This window comes from Larus michahellis, chromosome 1 (assembly GCF_964199755.1).
Source record: "Larus michahellis chromosome 1, bLarMic1.1, whole genome shotgun sequence".
NCBI classification, from domain to species: Eukaryota; Metazoa; Chordata; class Aves; order Charadriiformes; family Laridae; genus Larus; species Larus michahellis.
In genome coordinates, this window is record NC_133896.1 from 197,041,296 (window position 1) to 197,061,657 (window position 20,362).

The window sequence follows — 20,362 nt, forward strand, 5'->3', positions numbered from 1 at the left end:
AAGGAAGGTTGCAGTTAGGGTATAGATTTAACTGTTGAGGTGGGAAAAATTCTATTCATTTTGTCTGCCCAAAAAACCCAGTAACTAATGTTTTTAATCTTTCTCTTTTTTTTCATCTCTTTCTCTCTCTAGGTATGAACTGGACTTACGTAGGATATGTTGTCTTGTCTCAGACATCAGAAGAGTAAGTGAATACACTGTTAAAACATGTGGCTAACGTAAGATGCAATCTTACTTAGACCATCCACAGAAATGAATTGATTTAAAAAAAAATCTTGCAACCATCTTCCTCTTAACTTCAATAACCTAAGAATCCCATTCTTACTCTGGAGTTGATGGCCAATGTATTCCTGCTTACTACATTCAGAAAGGGATTTCGTTTTGCCCAGAGAGTTTATCAGAGTAAGAGATATTTGTTTTATGTATGCACTGAAATCTGCTACAAACTCTCTTCCTCCAAACTGCAAAACAACTGATTTCTTTTTAATTTTAATAAGTCTCCCCAGGTGAGTCTGTCAGGAATCTACAGCTAAGACACCGTGAGAATGTCTTCCTGTCTTCATCCATTTGGTTGTTTCACTTATTTAAACCCTAACTCCTTCAGGGTATTTTGCTCTTCAAACGTGCAATGAGATCTTTCACTGTACATGGTCTAAGGAGCTATCACTGTTGTCAGCTGTGCCATTTTATTTGACTCACTGATATTCAGTGTTTTTCCCAAAGTTCCTAAACTCCTTGGCTGAAGCAATTAAATAAGAGTTTGAGGGAGGTGAGTTCTTAGCACTTTGGATTAGAGGAAGAAATCTTTAAAAACTTGAACATTAAAGCAAATACAGAGAACAAAAATGCTGCAGTAATACACATAATACATAATAATAAAAATGTTTTCTCAAAATGATCCTCCATTAGCAAGCAATAGAGCTTCTGATTCAACAATGAAATTTAATGAAAAACTAATAACCCATGTGCCCACGTGAGTACGTCTTATTTCCGTGGCTGCAATTTTCCTCCCAGCGTTATGAGACAAACACTTGGCTTGCTTTGCCTTCCTTGTCTTTATGCTGGCAGTTTTGAAGCTCTGTCTTTATAAATGATTACAAAAGCCCCTTTCCATCAGTTGCCATACTTTTTTCATTTAATAATACTGATTCATCCTAATAAGTATTAAATACGCCCTGAAGATGTTTTCCCATCTCCTCCCCCAACAAATTTGGAAGAAAATCTTTGAAGTGTTTTCTGACTTACAGGCCTATTTCAGGATCTGCCCCTTATGCTTCTTTGTTTCCCTCAGTGTGTTTCCACGCTTCAAAATTTCTGTATAGATCACTAATTAGAAAAATCATTTTGATAAGGCCATTCTGAAGAGAAGAGGTTCCTCTCCTGCCAAGTGATCAGTGGTTGTTACACCTAATTGCAGCCATTGCTTTGTCTCTCTCAGTGTTGTGTGCCTGAGTGCCACTCAGGAGGAACCCAAAACTCCCTTCTTCAGCCTTCGCACAAGGGTTTTCTTAATAATTTTGAAGCTTTAGTTTATGCTAGCCTATAATAAAGGGGTCTTTAGGAGCACCTACAGTTGTCAGGCAGGCTGGAAAGGGTGCACATCTGATTTCTGATAGTTTTCTTTCACTGGCAGATCCTCTCCTTCTTCCCTTCTGAGGAATCTTCAGCTGCTTGATTAGGGCAACTTTAAGTCATTCTTGTGTTTGCCAAGCGATGAGAAACACATCTGTCATCTGCCAAGATCTAGTCCTGTAGTCCAGACACCTTTTCCAGCGATAACACACAGGTTTTTATGAAGGTTTCAGGTTATGCTGCATCAGGATGTTGCAAATCTATACGTTAAACCTGCTTCTTACCTAAAGCTTTCAGTACAGGACGTTGCAGGAATTCCTAAAGGCAAAATTCCTAAAAAGTCTCAAAATAGTGAGTGATACAACACACGCAAAAGAGGCAGGGGAAAGCAGGGACAGGAGCATTTGTTAAGACCAGGACAATAGGGGAAATCAGAATGAAGACTTAAAAAATGGTAACTAACATTAAAAAACAAGTAAAATACATGGGAGTTTTGAGTTTGGTACCTAAGGATAGTATTACTGATCCTCTCCTGAGTTCATTTGTTCCAGCTTCCTTACCCTGGTACAGGGGATTCCGCAAGCAAGACGAAACAACAACTTCAAAGCATACAGTGGTTATTTAATGGCAATCAGAGCGAAGCAGGTAGGTAGTGTTTAACCAGCTGGAAGGCTAAGCATAGATGTGCTCCCACCCCTAATGAAGCACCCCAAGAGCTTTACTGGCCAGGCAGGCACATGTGGGGAGGGGCAGGGATGGACTCTGGAGCTCTCTGGGGCAGGTCCCTCCTCCACCCGCTCCCGGTGGCACTGACCATTTGACCCGATGCTTTGCAACTAGCAGCCCCGACTAGCATGACCAGCCTCCTTAATGTTTTTCCTTTACTTTTTCACACTGTTTTTCCTCTTGAATCCTCCAGCTGCTTCTGATCCTATCTCAACAATCCCACTTCTGCCTGTAATTCTTACCTTCCTTATCTCCGTACAGCCTTTCTCACAGCTTTTTCCAAGCAGTCTGGATGGAGGTTATGCAGCTGTGCCACATCAGAGCTGAGTCATGGGTCCAGCTACATGGTCAGGGAAACCCTGGGTGGCTGGGGAAAGCTTACAGCAGGGGCTACAGAGAGGGGGGGTTACAAACAAATGTAATACATTCATAAATACATCAATATAAGTCTACTGTTTCTATCAGCATAATGTATCCATAAAAAGAAAAAAAAAAGTTCCCTATGAATTACAAATAGCTTACTCCTATAAGCTAGCTAGTTACAAAGGATTTCACGTGGCAAGCAAGCCATGCCTAAGACAACCCACCCAATTTTTCACACTAATGAAGTATATCAAATGCTCAGCCTGGCATTCCTAGCCACCCATAACTCCTAACCGACTGAGAGCTTTAGAGACACAACATCTGTAAGACCGGACCTAAAATGACAGAAAAGCATTGAAGGTCATACAGAATAATTTACCTCAGCTGTGGGTATTTGACGGATGAGAAGGCTCTTACTCATTGGAAATGTTAGGAAGCATTACGAGAACAAGTGAGAAACAGAAATTTATAGATTCATAAATTTTAATGCCAGAAGAATCATCTAATCTGACCTGCATACCATAGGCCATGAAATTCCACCAAGGAATTGCCACATGAAGCTCATTAATTTGGGGCTAAAGTAGCGCTTATCTCCCTATAGTAACAATTACCAGATAGCATCAGGAAACTGTTTTTAAGAGCAAGAATAAAAAAAAAAAGAAAAAAAAAAAGAAAGAAAAATAAATTTGCTAGTGGAGCTCTATCCACCCCCTTTTTCTATACATGCTTGGTGGAAGTTTTCAGAATGCTGTACTGCAGTAAGATTACAGAGAATAAATGAGAAGTACCTATGCAGTTCGCACATGACATTGCACTTCTTGAGTATCTAACAGCTACAGAGGAGAGGATAATAAATTATCTTTATGCAGCAAGCAAGAAATGGGGAGTTAAAATAAACATGAAGAAAACCAAAGGTGACATAAAGCATTTACACCCAAGAAAAAATACTCTTGGTAAATGGAAAGTAATAAAAAAGCTGAAGCATACATTTACCTTCGATAGCTTTTCACTTTAGAAAATGATGATCATGAGAAAGAAATTATTTTAAAAAATCTAGGATAGATGGGAGTATCTGAAAGGGTGAATGCAGTTCTGGAAAACAACAAAAGTATGTCTTTGCAGAGAAGATTACTGGCTGGGTAGGTAGTTAGCTCTCTGTGACCTATGCCAGAGCAGGAAAAGTGGATGAAATAACAGCAGAAGTTGAAGATAAAAGAAAGCAAGTTAGCACACGAACAGTGGAGCTGTTCAAATCCATTTCAGATGGATTTGTCACAGAATCACAGAATGGTCGGGGCTGGAAGGGACCTCTGGAGATCATTTAGTCCAACCCCCCTGCCAAAGCAGGTTCACCTAGAGCATGTCCCACATCACATCTACTCACCTCAAGAACGAAAGCTTCTCCGTATACCTACAAGCACTTCCACTGTATTACACACAGCTCTCCTCGGGGTACCATAGGCTTCGCCCCATACTGCTCCCTGCTTTGTTCCCAGTGTTCCCACACCATGGAACCCCCATCTGCCCGTATACTTCTCAGGGGCTTACTGGTTGGGCAAGAGACAACACATGCGCAGGACTCCGGACATCCTGACTGCCCGTGCTGACTGCCCAGGTGACCAGGGCTAAATCATGATCAAATCCTCTGTTCCTTTCACTCAGAAGGAGCATTTAGAGAGTCACTCTCCTCTACGCAGTCCACGATTATTACAACATTTGTAAGGCTTAGAAATCTTTGAGGCCTCTGCCTAAATTGGCTAAAAACAGACAAGGCAGGAAGAGAAAAGGAAGTGGAGGACAGTGAGATAACACAATCTTATTAATCTTATTTCTCATTAAACCAGGCTAAAAAAAAAAAAATGTGTAATTTATTCAGTACGGGAAAACAGAGAAAAAGACATGCCATCTTCACAGGACTAAATCCTGACATGCAGGCTCAATACTTTTGCAAAGAAAATGCAAAAGCCCCTTTTAACTGAGTCATCAGGATGCCAACTGCCTAATCAGAATAATTAGGGGATCTCAATATTATTCATTACTTTTTATTTTAATCATATGTGGGAGGTGAAAACTGAATCTAAACATTTTGGTCAGAAACAAGGCCTTTGTGGCTCTCTCATGAAGGAGGAACACGCTTCTAGGTGTTTCATGAGGAGAGTGTTGTACAATTACCAGTACAAAGGATGATACAAAATGTACCCATCTAGCTAGTGAAAGAACATCCAAAGTAAGGCTTGAAATTAATAAATGTATAAATAGAATAATTACATAAATTCAACAGCAAAAGCAACTTCTATCATAACTAAATGATTGAGACAAATATGCTTGTAATTTTTATTTAAAGTTCCTTATTTCCTTTAACTATAAATACTACACAATCTCTTAGCATATAAACTTACATGAATAAGTGTTTAAGTTGATAACACTTCTATAAATATAACAAATGCTTCTATAAATGCAACCGCATCCTGATGAAGAATAATTGTTTTTCTATTTTCTCAAATCTCTCAGCAATAGATACTTGAATAAATGTGAGACAGCACCATTCTAATAAATGACTGTAGGACATGCAACTGGGGAGATGGAAAGATCATGAATTATTTATCATTGTCACTGCTACGGCTTTTTGCAAAAAAAATAATGCTTGAGTGCCACCTGGGACACAGGGCAAAGCCGTCCCCCTAGCCTGGTGGAGTTTGATGCTCCTGGTAGAAGGGCCAGAACCTATTTCAGCAGTGGTGTTAATGCACTGATGAGCCTTCCAGAGATCTCCTAGCTTGGTACAAAAGGAGATCCAACCTACCTATGGTGCTGTTTCCAGGGCAGGATTTTATACCTTAAGAATTTCTTCTACAACCAGTTGTTGGCCAACTGCTGCTTTCTTTCCAAGAGAATGTTCAATAGGGAACTTCTCCCTTGTCCTATTCTTTCTGTTTTTCAGTGTCCCATCAGGAGTGAAAACTCCTGACCACCTAATGCCGAGGCTGAACTTCATCTGCTTTAGCTTTCATATCTTGCACTGTAGTTGGTCACTCCCAGCTTTTGCTACAGTCAATGGAGAGATACACTTTTAGTGGTTTGTTGACCTATTTCAGGCATCAATTTTAAATTTGAAACATTAAATTTAAAATAAAGCATACCTTTCAGGGTTGCTTTTTGATTTGGGTTGTTTGGGGTTTTTTTTCCCCTTGGAGGGGTAGTGATTGTACTTTTGGCACTTGATTCCTCCAATTTATTTTAGGCATTGACTGTAAGGTTGAAATCAGTCTTGCCCAAACGGTACCGATATGCTCTGAACTTAGGTACATAAACTTTTGATTACTCTCAGAGTTGTCTGGAAGGAAAAAGCACATTTTATAGATGCATTTATTGCAGTGAGTTACACTTGAAAGCTGTCCTGGTTCAGGCAGGAGGAAGAGGCGATCCAAGGACACCCAACACACTGGCAGCTGGAGGTGTGGTATGCATGATTCCAATTACACCTGACGCTGAAGTTGATGCCTTGATGAAATAATTACTGAAGCTTGCAGGAAGCTGCAAATATTCATACATATGCATCAGGAACCCTATTGAAATATGGGCGAGCAGCAGCTGACTTCACTCCAAGTCATTGGGGGACAATGACAATTTTTTTTCTGTCTTCCAACGTATAGCAACTGATTATCCTTGTCCACTAATTCTTATCTTAAAAGTGAATAACCTGTACTGTTCTTGTTTTGTATACTATCCTCCTAGAGCTCCTTTGCCTTATACATGTGTAGGCACAGAAGTCTACTACTGAATTTTCTGTTGAGATTCCCACCACCTAAAAAGCATTAGGGTTACCACTGATCAAGGGAAAGCAGGCTGCGATGGGGACAGAGGCAGCTTGGAAGAACTGGACACCAGGTTGGGAAGAGATGTGAGTCGCCTTGAGACGCAGCTCATCTGTGAGCTGAAGGGAACACAGCTCAAAACCAAAATAGTGCACAAGGCAGTTGTGAAGTCTGCCATCCAGGAGGAAGATGTTCACAAAGAAGACCAGCAATTTCATAGGACCTGCTAAGGTGCAGGTGGAGTCCCAGTTCTCTCCCATGAGGAGCTCCCATGAGCACATCCAGCCTCCATCCAGGAGTCCTGGCAAGGCGCTGAGGCTCTGCTCCCCTGCGTGGTAAGGCCAAATGGCAACTCGGCAAGGAGGGGAGAGTGTCCCAGGGGCAGAGCGGCAGGGCTTCCCGCGGCAGACAGCAAGGAGTGTGGGGACAGCCAGGGGCTGAGGCCGTCACACCTAACTCCCTACCTCCACCAAGACCAACCCTCAGGAGAGGAGCAACACTCAGTTATGTACTATTTTCCTGCAGTTAATAGGGAACACTTGAGTCCTATTTTGTAAACTATCATATATTTTTGAAGGCAAAGATGGCCATGGCAGGAAGATCTTAAATCGTATACTGATATCAAGCAAAGATGGGAATTCTGAGGTCAAGTGGAGTATGTTTCCCTGACCGATCATTTCTATTCGTGGCTCTGGTTTTGTGCCTACTTTCCGTGTCAGGAGCAGGGTGTGGGTGTAGCAGAGCGACGGATAATATGAGTGTTTGCAGTTGTGGGGAGCAAGCAGCTGCCAAATAACAATTCTTTCATTTCTTAATTCTATTCACCAGCCTCATCCCTCCCACAGACTGTTTCTGCGAACAAGTCCTCTGTTTCTTTTTTACCACTAGATGGTAGTAGCAGGTAAAGGCTTGCTTTTTTTTTTTTCCCCCCTCTCTCACTCCTCTTTCTTTGTTTACTGTCTGTGAATAGTTTCAGGACACTGCTTCCAGTAAAAGGTTTATGGTTTTCTCTGAATGATCAAATGATTATACAGATACTATAGATTTCAAATTCACTGTTAGCAAAATAACCCTTTCCTTCCTTTTCTAATCCTCACGCTCTCTCTCCCCACACTTCCTTGCTGAATGTAGTGGGGGTGCACATCGCCGGCAGCAACCATTACGGGCAGAAATAAACCTCACTTGCCCACAAAATCCCACCGAAGATTTCCTTATGGGCCGCGAGTTGCACTCAGCATTTTCAGCAATTGCTTTTTTACGGGTATTAAGGGGCCCGGGCAGCTGTTCCGCAACCTCCGAAGCAACCCCATGCTCTCCTTTGGTCCGCTGTGCCTTTCTTAGCCCACTTGCTGGGTTTGGGAGGGGAAAGAAGTATCCCCAGCCCTGGCAGCAGTGCAGAGGGATGCCCGCAGCCCGGCCGCGGGGTAGCTGCATCTCCTGACATTGTCAGCCACAAAAAATGGGGCAAGAGGTATTGTAACTGCCCCTTGACTCTGAAGTAGGCTCATCTGGTTTGATTTTTACATTGGAACCATTTTTGCTCTGTAGATGCAGCCAACAATTAATAAAACGTTGTTTTAAATTAGCGGAAGCTATCCCAAACCCTCACTAACATTTCATCAGCGTGCTCTGTATCAAAGCTGTTTTGCACAACCATTATCATCTACAAAGGAGGGAAAACACAGTCAGTGCAGCTGCCATTTGATAATATCAAATATCATCCTTTGCTACTGATCACAGAAGCATCATTTAGCAAGTGCTTGATGACCGAAATATGGATATCAAGACTGCATCTTCTCTATAGATATTTATTATAAATGGACCAGAACAAATTAAGCACTACACGTAATAAGTACTATATACACTCTCCTAGTCCCTCGGGTACACGCTCATATTCAGTTTACTTCATTTATGTGACCCCAAGGAGGACCCATATGTTAAAGTGCAGGTCAATTTACTTAGAGCTGTATTTACTTTTTAAATGGATGGCACCAACCGACAATAATGATAACCGAAGGAAGAGCCATCCTTTCATTTAGTGAGAAACAAGCTTTTTGTAATTTTCTCAATAGGCCTATCTCACAATCATGTATTTCAACGCAAATAAAAATGCCCGTTCAACAGACTGTTCAGAACTAAATTCTGATGGGTATTTTCAGCCTTTTTACATAACTACAGACAAAAACCAAAATAAAAGCCAAGGAAAACAAAACCGTATATTCCTATATCTATTTGGGTTAGTCTAGATTAAAGCTTCCATTTTCCCTATGGCCACCTTTGCTTTTGTAAAGTATTGAAGACATACATCTTTCCTCTTTCATATTGACTTCTCTCTGCCTCTTCTGCCACAGGAGAAGAACACTTAAAAAAAAATAAAGTTAAAACTGAGGGGCAGATCCTCAGGTGGTGAAAATCAATATTGCTCCAATGAACTCAATTTATGCAAATTTTTATTAGTTGCAAAATCAGGCCCACTGGATTTTAATTGCACTTCAACATCTGATGTACCTTTTGATAACAAAAGCAAAAGGCAGGCAGTTCTAAACAACCCTTTAATTTTCACTAAAGGAAGAATGTTTAAGGTTTAATGAAACATTATTCAGATAGAATTTCTCCTTTCAATTCATAAGTACATCCACAGTCTGTTCTGTAACTTCAATACTTCATAATCATTTCCAGGTACCTGGCTCAATTATAAAATGTTCAGAGGAATGACTGCATTAATAAGGCAAATCTCTATCAGAGGAGAAATATGTTCTTACGGTTAAATCATTTGTGCTGGCGTCAGGCGTTTTGGACCGCCTTCCCGCACTCCCACAGGCTTTCTGTGTGTTCTCGAACAAGCCACCTACAAAATGGCTCCTCCAGCCTGAGAATGGGCATTTAGTGAAAGCCCAAATTGAGAACTTTGTAGCCCTGCACTCCGCTGTGCTCACATGGGACGTCTGCTTCTCGTTGTGGAAGGCCAAGTTGGGCTCCAGCAATGACAGTTCCAGTCTGCCTGACCCCACGTGTATGTTCTCTCCCCCAAAACAGGGTGATCTCGTCCATAGTGCTTACTGGGACCAGTCTCCCAAACCATGCCCAGACACAGTGCTAGATGCTGCAGGCCAAAACCAAGCTGGGGGAGCCTCGCCTGAGCCTGTTCAGTTTTTTTAGCGTAGACAGAACACTGTAAGAGGGAGCAAAATACCTGCTAATGGTGCATCAGTGCACGTCTGTGATATGGAGACAAGAATACCTGATTGTCTAAAAATACGCTGTCTTGTCAGGTTAGGTTTGTATGGGCTGTGACACCATCAGGGCAGTTGGACAAAAAGTAAAACAACCATCTGGCTGCTTTGGGGCAAAATTGCTTTCTCCTGGGGAAAAAATTCCCCCAAATTTTCTATGGGAAAAATTGGCTCTGCAGCTTTTCTTTGAGCCAAGGTATTTTGTTTTAACTGGGTTCAGTAGGAACCTGGTTTCCGTAACCACACTGTGTTGTATAATTGGGTTTGTATCTCCTCTGTCTCCTGTGGTTAGCTCCCGGATTAGGCTCTATCTACATGAGCATGATGCACTCACTCCTCTCGCCGTCATCCCTAGGGCTGCGGCGCGGCGCTGGAGATGCGGTCGGAGCCCGTGGTCTTACCCACCGAAGACAGAATGACACAATAGGCGATTCAAACTCCAAACCCCATCAGGCAGCGCAACGCTGCAAATATGTGGCTTTTGTGCTCAGCTGGGAAAAGATGAAATGTTCAATTGTTTCTGAATCCATGTTTTTCAGAACATTCTGTTCCACAGTACATGTTGATATTTTGACTTCTTGTCCCAAAGTGGATGGAAATTCCAACTTTTGTTCAGCCCTTGCTGCAGCCTCTAGCTCCTGCTATAATAAAAGCAAACCAATTACAATAAAACAAAAATAGCTTTTAACAGTTACACAGTTTCAATGATGCCTTGTACAACAGTGACAATATTTTAAAATTAAGCTGTATTCTTTACAGAATACAAAAGATTTCAAGATCTTCATCACAGAAAATGGCTAGTTCCTATTAGTTGCGTTACATTTTGTGTGTGCTATATATTTCTTCTTTGCCTGACTCACGACAGGACTTACAATGCGAAACGTATAGTACATTCTGCTCCCAGTTACTCCAGTGCAACCGCATTGATTTCAGGGGCTATGCTGAGCTTTGAATTCTGTTCCCACAACTGCGTGTTCTCACACTCTGCAGTCAGACTTGCTCTCTGTTGCGCTCCTTTGGGACACAATTTCAAGAATGAGTCAAGATGCCTAAAAAAATGCAGTTGTGGTTGTTGTTCAATATAGTTTGCTCCTGACAATAGCTATAATTAATCAGGGCTTTTCACTCTCACTGACATTGTGGTTACTTCTGAGTTTTCTTTCTTTCTTTTTTTTTTTTTTTGTGCAAGACAGAAAACTATGGAAAGGAAAGATAATTTTTAAAAATAAATTCCAGGAAAGGTTATTATACCATATTGTGTTATTGCTCAGAGTGCTTTAAAATTGGCAGCTGGGTTATGTTTTTGGGATCATATTGCTGTGCTGTTTGTTTGCAGAGGGGTAATGATTTTGCAATATAGAAAGCACTGACTAAAGGATAATGAAGATAATGAATGAATGTGTTCTTAAGAGCAAAACTCCTTTCATGAGGCATATGAGAAGGTGTACCTCCTAAGAGGCTGGGCTGGCTATAGCTTTGTAATTCATAGAAAAGTTCCAGATATAAACACTGCCTATATGCTGCACAGTATCACAATGAGATATTTTTAAAAATTCAGCTTTGATTTTTTGTTGCTGTTGCTGCCATATGACTTGGTTAGCATACTAGACTATGACACCTAAAATTACCATTTTTCAGACACCATTCTTTTAGTGCCTAGGACTTTAAGTATCTCATCCTCTGAGGCACTCAGGGTGGCTGAAAGTCAGTGACTTATCAAAGAGCAGAAGAAATACTAAGATAGCACTGGAGTACCTCTTGATGTCTGAGGAGTCAGCTACATCATCAACAACAATGAAAAGGAGAGGAATCTCTACTAAGCAAGTCTTCCCTGATAAAATCTTTTCTCTGCCATTTTTACAACGCTTTATGAAGTTTAAAGATCAGATCTGATTTGCATGTCCAATGTCTTTGCTTTTTCATTTCACAGTTGCTAGTCATCATATAGAAGGCAAATTTCTGATTAATAGATCAACTTGCAGCAGCTTGGGTTCTCACGTGCTCAGCTTTCTGTCAGTATTGCGAGCATCCTTTGCTCATTTAACTGAGTAGTGGAAAAATGGCAATATGCTCAAAATAGCTTCTGGTATAAACATGGATTCTGCGTAGATATATCACAGACGTGACACGTCAGAAAATTTTTCCAACCATTTCTCCGGGCGTAAGGCAGGGGAAGATTTACAGAACATATCAAAGGCTTCATCCACAGCGTGAGCACCCACAGCCTGCTCATATGAGCCCAGGCTTTCCTCAGTTTTATACACTGCCTTGCTGTAGATACGTGTACCTCAAATTCCTACACTTATACTCTGTGCATATATGCTCAACACTAAGATCCGTGAGTGCATGCTGCAGATTTTCCGCTGTCGGAAAGTATGATACTTAAGAAATGACTTGTGGTTTCTGTGGAATACCTTACTTTTTCTTCACAATTCCAGCACAGAGGTGATTTGGGTTTGCTCTGCATCACAAGCGGAAGTCCAAAGCTTAAGTAAAATGTCCTGTTTTCAAGATGAAATAGGGAACCGATCCTTATGGGCTTGCTGAGCCTGAAGGATGAGTATGGCATATTTGCAGCAGAGTGGACATGCTTCAAGAATAATGCAATAGCTGTGCAATTCCACCGCATCCAGTGGTAGATATCAGGGATAAGAGCAAAGTTAGAGAATGGGATCATACCATTTTGGCTATCAGTAGGGGAAGCAGAGTCCCGAGGTGAAGGACCAGACTTTTCTGAAACTGCTAGAGGAACCTTGTCCCAGTTTCAAATGAGGGCAATTACACAAGTTGATGGCTGTGCACTGCTGGAAGTGGATAAACCAGACTAGCACAGGTAAGTGCATAATCAATTCGGTACTGGCCAGTCAACTGCTGGAAGCCTGCAATGGGATCTTATCATGGTTTACAGCAAGCAGATGACTGGATGGGATAAGGAATATAACTTGTAGTCAGTGAAATTAAACTTTTTGTTTATCATGGGTATGGCCAGGATTTGCCCTGAGGAAGTAGGAATGAAAAATGTCAGAGGCAAAAGATACTTTGCCTTGGGTCTGCAAGACATGTGGTCTTAATTGCAGGTTCATTAACACCCATGTGGGAAGCAGAGGCAAGATGTGTAATGCCAGGGTATTGAGGAAGCCTGGCATGTACAGGCTGGGACAAATAGGAAGGCATTTTCCTCTTAACATTTTTGTTATCAATGAGGTGTTAGTGCCAACAATTTTTCTGGAGGACTGACTTTGGCTTTATATGCCTTGGAAAAGGAAGTTTAGGTTAAATACAAAGCACTTTCAGTAATACAGTAGAGAGCGCACTTAGTGGATTAAATGGAGTATGCATTTACATAGCAGACATTAACTAAAAGAGCATTTGGATACCACTGTGACAAATACCATCCAGACTGTAGCACTCTGCACTACAATTGCAGGGGTAAATTTGATCAGTTTTAACAGAAAGAAACTGAGGGGACTCACAGGTCTTGGACTGGACTGGTCCACATGCCCAGATAACTATAGCCCTCAACACTAAGCCAGGCTCAGAGCTAGCACAAGGGGAGGTCACACCTTCCTCCAATATCTTGACAGTGTGATAACGGGGAGAACTGCTCAGAAAAGCATGTGATACTTTAATGATTAAATGGAATGGGAGTCCTAATATATTCATTAAAAAAAAAAGTTATTCCAAGTTATTCCATATGTTCTGTTATATAACATTGTATTGGTGGGTTATTTTGTAAACACTTCGTAAAGATATCTGTACTGCATGAATTATAAGAACCACAAAGAAAGTGCAATTATTATCTCAGGATGGTTAGGGAGAGCTGTTGTTAGTATTTGAGGATTAAAGTATGGTTTCTGAATTTCAAGTCTGTTGCCTGTTATCTTGATTTTTAGATGTAGAGGGGACTGTCATAATCAATTTCATTTAACATCTGTGCCTGAGAGTTGTATGAGCCATCCCTTGTGTAGCCTAGATGATTTGTATGTTTTGCAACTTAGTAAAAAGCATTCTTATACTTTTCATCATATTTCTTTATTTGACAATAGCTTCAAAACCATTATTATGTAGAGAAACACACATAACAGAGAGTACAGGAGCCCTATAAGTGAGGAAACATAGGGACCTGAAATGCATCCATATGCCAGTAATGGCCATTACGCTCTCTATCCTATTTGTTACTACTTGTGAAAAAATAGAGTGGAGAAAGGAAAGGACTCTTTGTTTTAAGATACTCAGATGAATCTGTTTGCACTGAGCACAATGGAGCGACTGGCGTTGTTGATAAAGGCCCTATCTCGAGAATTACCTTCTGTGATTAGGAAAAAAAGAGACTAATCCTAAATGAAAAATGAAGTAATTGATAGTGTCAGAATGTCCCTTCCACACTCCACCCTTCTCCAGCCTCCCCTGCTTTTCTGCTAGCACGAGTTTCCCTGAGAGGACGCCTCTCAGGCCTCAGTCAGAAAATGACTGATGCCTCATTTTCTCTTTCAGTTCTTCACTGTTCTCAGATTATTTAAATCAGAGCATTTTAAGCCTAATATTATCTGAGCAAGAAATACCAGCTCTCTGGAACCCCTCCCAGGGAGCAGTGAAAATGAGGAGGACAGGCTACAGCTACTGCCTGGAAATTTTGGCACTTATCACCGCCGCACATTATACTGGCCAATATGGTCTTAAAACCTGCTCAGTGCTTTTATAGCAAAGGCATAAAACCCAGCAATGACTGATGTAACCACTCACTGAAATCAATTATATAAAAACCCTACTCAGGCTATGAAAATAACTCTATAATCATGGTAAAAATTGCAAAAGCCTGCTTATGAAACAGTCAGGTTGTACGTTGGGACTTTTTCCCCCTTCTCTGCCTACCATTTTGAACATATGAGATCAGAAGGGATGTAGCTAGAAGTAGGAAAGAGAGGATTAATTATGAAAAGTCACTCTATATTCTCTACTCTTAACTGAAACTGAGCACACTCCAGAACTGTTTCCTGTAGCAGTACATGTATTGTCCCAAACCCAGGAAATTCCTCCCGAACATATTTATATTTATACTATATGTACTTAGAGGTAGTAATAAATAGGATAGATGGCCTTAAAGGATTGTGGATGTGTTTCAAGTCCATGCATTCCCCTGCCTGGGTCCTAGCATCATTCCCAGATCTGTCCCTACATAAGTCTTCTGGGTTTTTTTAAGTCATCTTCTATATCAGTTTCTCTAGTTAGTTGTCTGGTTGCAGTTGATCCATGTTAGCTCGACAGAGAACCTGGGATTCCTCCTTGAGATCACCTTCCTGTCTGTATTAAGCTACCCAGCTGAAAAGTGGAGTGGGGGAAAAAAAGGCTGCGTGCTGTGCGTGCTGAGTAGGGTATGCTTGTGCTCCCTGTTGCCAAAACACAAACTGGGAATTGTTGTGTGCTTACACTAGGAGACTGATATCCCACGAGCTTGATCTACACGCAGTGCTGAACTCTAATTCCTGTATACTTTCCCAGATAAATTATTCTCATGACAGTAGGTTACCTTTAACCTGCCATAGCAAGGATTAGCTGTGTCTAGTTTGTGGTTCAAACCGTGAATAAAGTTTTCTCAGAGACAGATAGATACCTTCCTGAAATCAGAACACTGGGAAAAGCCAATTGATAGAACATAAAAGGAACAGACTATAAATTCAGGGAGTTTCAGAAATAGCAGTGGTGACCTGTTTGCACTCAAGTCCAGGTATTATATGCTAAAGCCATGAGGAATAAGAACTTTAGTAGTAACATCTGGCTAAAATAGCAGATTGTAGATGCACCTAGTTGCAATTATGTCCATAAATAGGAAGAGGGGAAGGACATCTTTATGAACATGAACACAGAGATAGCCCATTTTGCTGTCATCCAAAAACACTCATCCAGAAACAATGCTCAATGATTATATAGCACTGGTACTGATGGGCCCAATCTTGCCTGCAAAGACATCCTCGCTAGCTCCAATTATGATTAAATCTGACCTACTGGATTATCAATGAACCTTTTTATTTCTTGCATTAAGCTGGTCATAGAAAGTTTAATGACCATCAAGATTATTTGCAATGCAAGAAAGATACAAATATTATCAGGTTGAAGGAGTACCATCGAGATTATCAGGAAAACAGAAAAAAATAGCAGTTAATGTGGTTGAAGTTCTCAATTTGTTTAGCTAACAAAGTATTTGCAAAAAAAAATGTCAACAAAAGAAGTTACAGGTAACAGCTGAAACCTAAGAAATTGAAAAATGAAGAAATAAGTACTTCCAACATAGGACAGTCATGGTACCAAAGGAAAATATGATCTTGTGATGTAAGAAATGTTCATACCACAAGAAAAAATCACAGAAGACCACATAAGAGAAGTTTCAGTGGAGGGAAAAGTAGAGACACCACAGTGGAGGGAAGTCAGGCCTATGTACATGAAAGCTCATAGATGGTAATTCAGTGTAATGGTTCTACATCACATGTCTGAATAACTGAGACGTGAAAAGAAGCAAGGAGAAGCAGGAAGGTCAAAGATGCACGAGATCTTGGGGCATGTCTGAGACCGTCTTTCACCGTCTTTTGATATGAGAGGACAGTGGATTATGACAGCTTTTAGGAAGGAGTGAGGTTGAGAACAGAGAACAGAAAGGCTTCATGAACTAAGAGTGCCACGAAGGAACCAAAGAGAATAGACTTAGGAAAACAGGCAAGGTTTTAACTTCCTCACTAGCAACTCCAAAAGGAGGTAGTCATATGACACAAAAAGTGTTTTACTTTGATAATGTCACCTTGGAAGTCTGTAGGACTAAAACCTAGATCTCTTAATGCTAAGAGAATATCTTAACCACCAAACCATTCATCTTCTGCTATGTTCCACGGTTTCATCACCACAAACTACCATGAATAATTCAGGAAGCACTTTGACACCGGTCTCATTAATAAGACATATAATCAAGGACATGTTTAAATAATGATGTAGAAGAGGCAGAAGAACTCAATAAATATCTAATTTCATAAGAAGGCAAAGAAGTACTTCACAGCCCATTCCTAGTAAAGAAGAAGGATGTTAAACCGAATGCCTCTGAGGTGTGGACATTAGAGAACAAATGGGTTAGGTTAATTTTTAATAAATCTCAGATTACGAAGGAAATTCGAGAAGACAAAAACAGTGCTAATGTTATGTCAATGTTCAAAAAAGGTTAGTGCATTGGCTGATAGGTCTTTTAGCATGGAGTCAGCCTGGACCCAATAACAGAAAAAACGGTAAAAGATTGAATCTATGGCAAGAGATAGGAATAGAATTTCAAGATAATAAGCCAGTTTGATGAAACCAATCTCATTTTTTGTACTACAAATTTGTTTGATAAAGGATATGTGGCAAGGAGGTTTGTAAGGTATTTGCTTTAGTATCACATGACAATCTTATTAAACAAGTAGTTCTGAGAGCTAACAAAACCTGGCTTTCTAGGGAATTGTGTGTCTCTTGGTTAATTGACTGTTCAACAGTATTACACTTAGATTTTCTGTTTACTCTGCATATATCAACACAGGGCTATTTTTTCTTGCTGCAGGGTATTTCAAAATGACAAACATGCTGTCATCTTTGACTATAGAAACTACCCAATGGATTCAGAAATTATTGAGAGTGATATTTGAACTCTAGTAGTGTTTTCCTACAGCTATCTACTTTTATGAAATATATTTATCTTTAGGATATTTATCTCTCTACAAATGTGCTTGAAAGTGACAAACAGTCTAAAAAATTATGGGGGGGGAGCGAGGGAAAAACAGGCACCTTGCTTCCATGGGAATAAGACTACCATGAGCACTGTAAAATCCTAACAAACAAAAGTTCTTACATGGATTGGAAACCCTCTACCTGACAGATCTCAGAAAGATCAGTAAGAAATCATAAACAAATAAAAATATTCCTGAAGAAACCTCTCAGATGTTACTATTAGAAAATAGCAGATTATTCTACAAGGTAAAAAAAATACTAAAAAGCATAGGGAAGCCATAGGCATAGGCATCTATAAAATAAAAATATTCCTGAAGAAACCTCTCAGATGTTACTATTAGAAAATAGCAGATTATTCTACAAGGTATAAAAAATACTAAAAAGCATAGGGAAGCCAAAAGCATAGGCATCTATAAGGTGAACCGTTAAAAGTACATTTTAAGAAAGCCGAGTTCCTCCAACAGTTAGGAAGAAGGAAGCAAGCAGTAGCAGAGAACTGAGGGTTGTACCCTGGAAAGCATTAACTTCAAGAAGGGTTTAGTGAAGGTTCACAGTGAAGAACTGATTTGGTATGAGGTAACTGTGTGATGGTGTGGCTTATTCTATTTTGGGTGTAATACTAGAAGAAAAGTACTTTACATCTACACAAGGGAGGAAGAACCAACAGGCTTTTAAACCGGACATAGCTAATAGGCTACACCACATAGCTATGAGTAGGTACGTTTTTACTGGGCTACCTAAGTGCTTGCCTTCGGAAGGAGGAAACTTCAGAAGTCAGCAAAGGCCGCTGAAATCCAAGATTTTGAAATTTCTGCTAGCTACATGAAGCCAGGGTCAGTTCTTTGACTTGGAGACAAGCTGACGTGCTCTAGCCGTGGCTGTACTATTTGGCTCCCTTTAAGTCCAAGGCGGACAGTCACATCCAACCTGCCTCTTGGGCAAGGTCTCTGACCCAGGAGTTAGCTAAGTCCTGAATGCCAAAAGAGCACCGGGAATTGCTCCAACAGTTTAACCATGGCATCTGGGGCCATGTCTTAGCATTGTGTTGTTTGCAGGCGTCAGCTCTGTGACTTGGAAGTCATCACGGTGCAGTTCAGAGAGCTCTGTGCAGAAGTTTAGTCTCTTCGAAATGCTGTACCCACACTGCAAACAGATGTCACAGTTTTTTCCTTGAAAAAACAGCCCAGCCACCACGAAGCAGGGTTCTTCTACACACCTAACCCTTTGACCATGTGTTTTCTGGGGTGCTCTGCAGTCCCTGGCTCCCAGGCTGACGGTATCAAGTCAATCACTGAAGCACCTGCACCATCCCCACTACTCCCATCTTCCTCCATTGCTCATGCAGGTGGCTTTCTACAACAAAAGCCAGAGTGGGGTGAGCCTCTTCAGCCCAAGCCCTTGTAGAAGGACACAGGAGGTAGAAGGTTTAGCCCAGAGAGGTAACGTTTACCTCAAAGCATCCTAATTTCTAAGTGCTTTATTGTGAAATGTGGGATTTTTGCCATTTTTTGCTATCTACTAAGTCTAAGAAAAAAAAGAAAAAAAAAGTCACATGTTGCTATTTCTTAGGTAGCCACAGAATTAATGCACCACACTACGTGCTACACCATGGCAGAAACCTCTGGATATTTCTGTATCATTCAAGAAGTCATCTTTTCTGGGGTCCAGACTTCATTCATATGCCCTTTCACAAATCTTATTTGCAATCCTCAAATAAGTATTAAATTCCATCCACCTTTTTGTGCTTGCATCTTCACAGCTAATAGAATCCTGAGACATCATCTAATCAATATTCACTTATTTAATATATTCACAGAAGTAGAATGCCATAAAAAATGGAAGATTTTTGCTTTTATCCATTTAATATAATTTACTCTCTGTGTATAAAGTATGCTATTAAAGCACTATAATCTTAAATCTGATTTTTCAGCAGACTAATGAAAGGCATATCTGCATTCCAGAACTGTGTCTGACAAATTTCAATTTTTCAGCAGTTCTCATTGCAGTGTGAGTGCTGTTCAGATGAAGATTGAATAAAAGGGCTTTCTCACCTTTTCACACACTTATTTCCATCTAGAAAATAATTTCACAAGTTTTTCCTCAAGAATACTATCTTGTATTTGAGAATGAGTATATCAGATTTCAGCTGAAAAAGTAAAACTTTGAAAAACGTGTTCATAAACAACTGAACATCCATCAGAGGGCTGGAGCACCTATGCCATGAGGACAGGCTGACAGAGTTGGGGTTGTTCAGCCTGGAGAAGAGAAGGCACTGGAGAGACCTTATAGCGGCCTTCCAGTACCTAAAGGGGGCCTACAGGAGAGATGGGGAGGGACTCTTTATCAGGGAATGGAGTGATAGGATGAGGGGCAACAGTTTTAAACCAAAAGAAGGTGGATTTATATTGGATATTGGGGAGAAGTTCTTTCCTGTGAGGGTGGTGAGGCACTGGAACAGGCTGCCCAAAGAAGCTGTGGATGCCCCATCCCTGGAAGTGTTCAAGGCCGGGTTGGACGGGGCTTTGAGCAACCTGGTCTAGTGGGAGGTGTCCCTGCCCATGGCAGGGGGGTTGGAACTGGATGATCTTTAAGGTCCTTCTAACCCAAACCATTCTATAATTCTGTGATTCTATGATTCTATGATTCTTTACACAGCTAAATAAATAATTTTACTGTAGCATTTTACCAAATGTTAGCATATGTGTCACCTTTAATTTAGCCTATTAACATATCACCAATCACAGTATCAGATAATTTTATGGCCCACTGATCTTTTAGCATATAATGTAACGATAGCGTCAGGTATTATTTGCTGGGCCGCTCTCCATCATCTTTGAAAGATCTTGGAGAACAGGCGAGGTGCCTGAGGACTGGAGGAAAGCCAATGTCACTCCAGTCTTCAAGAAAGGCAAG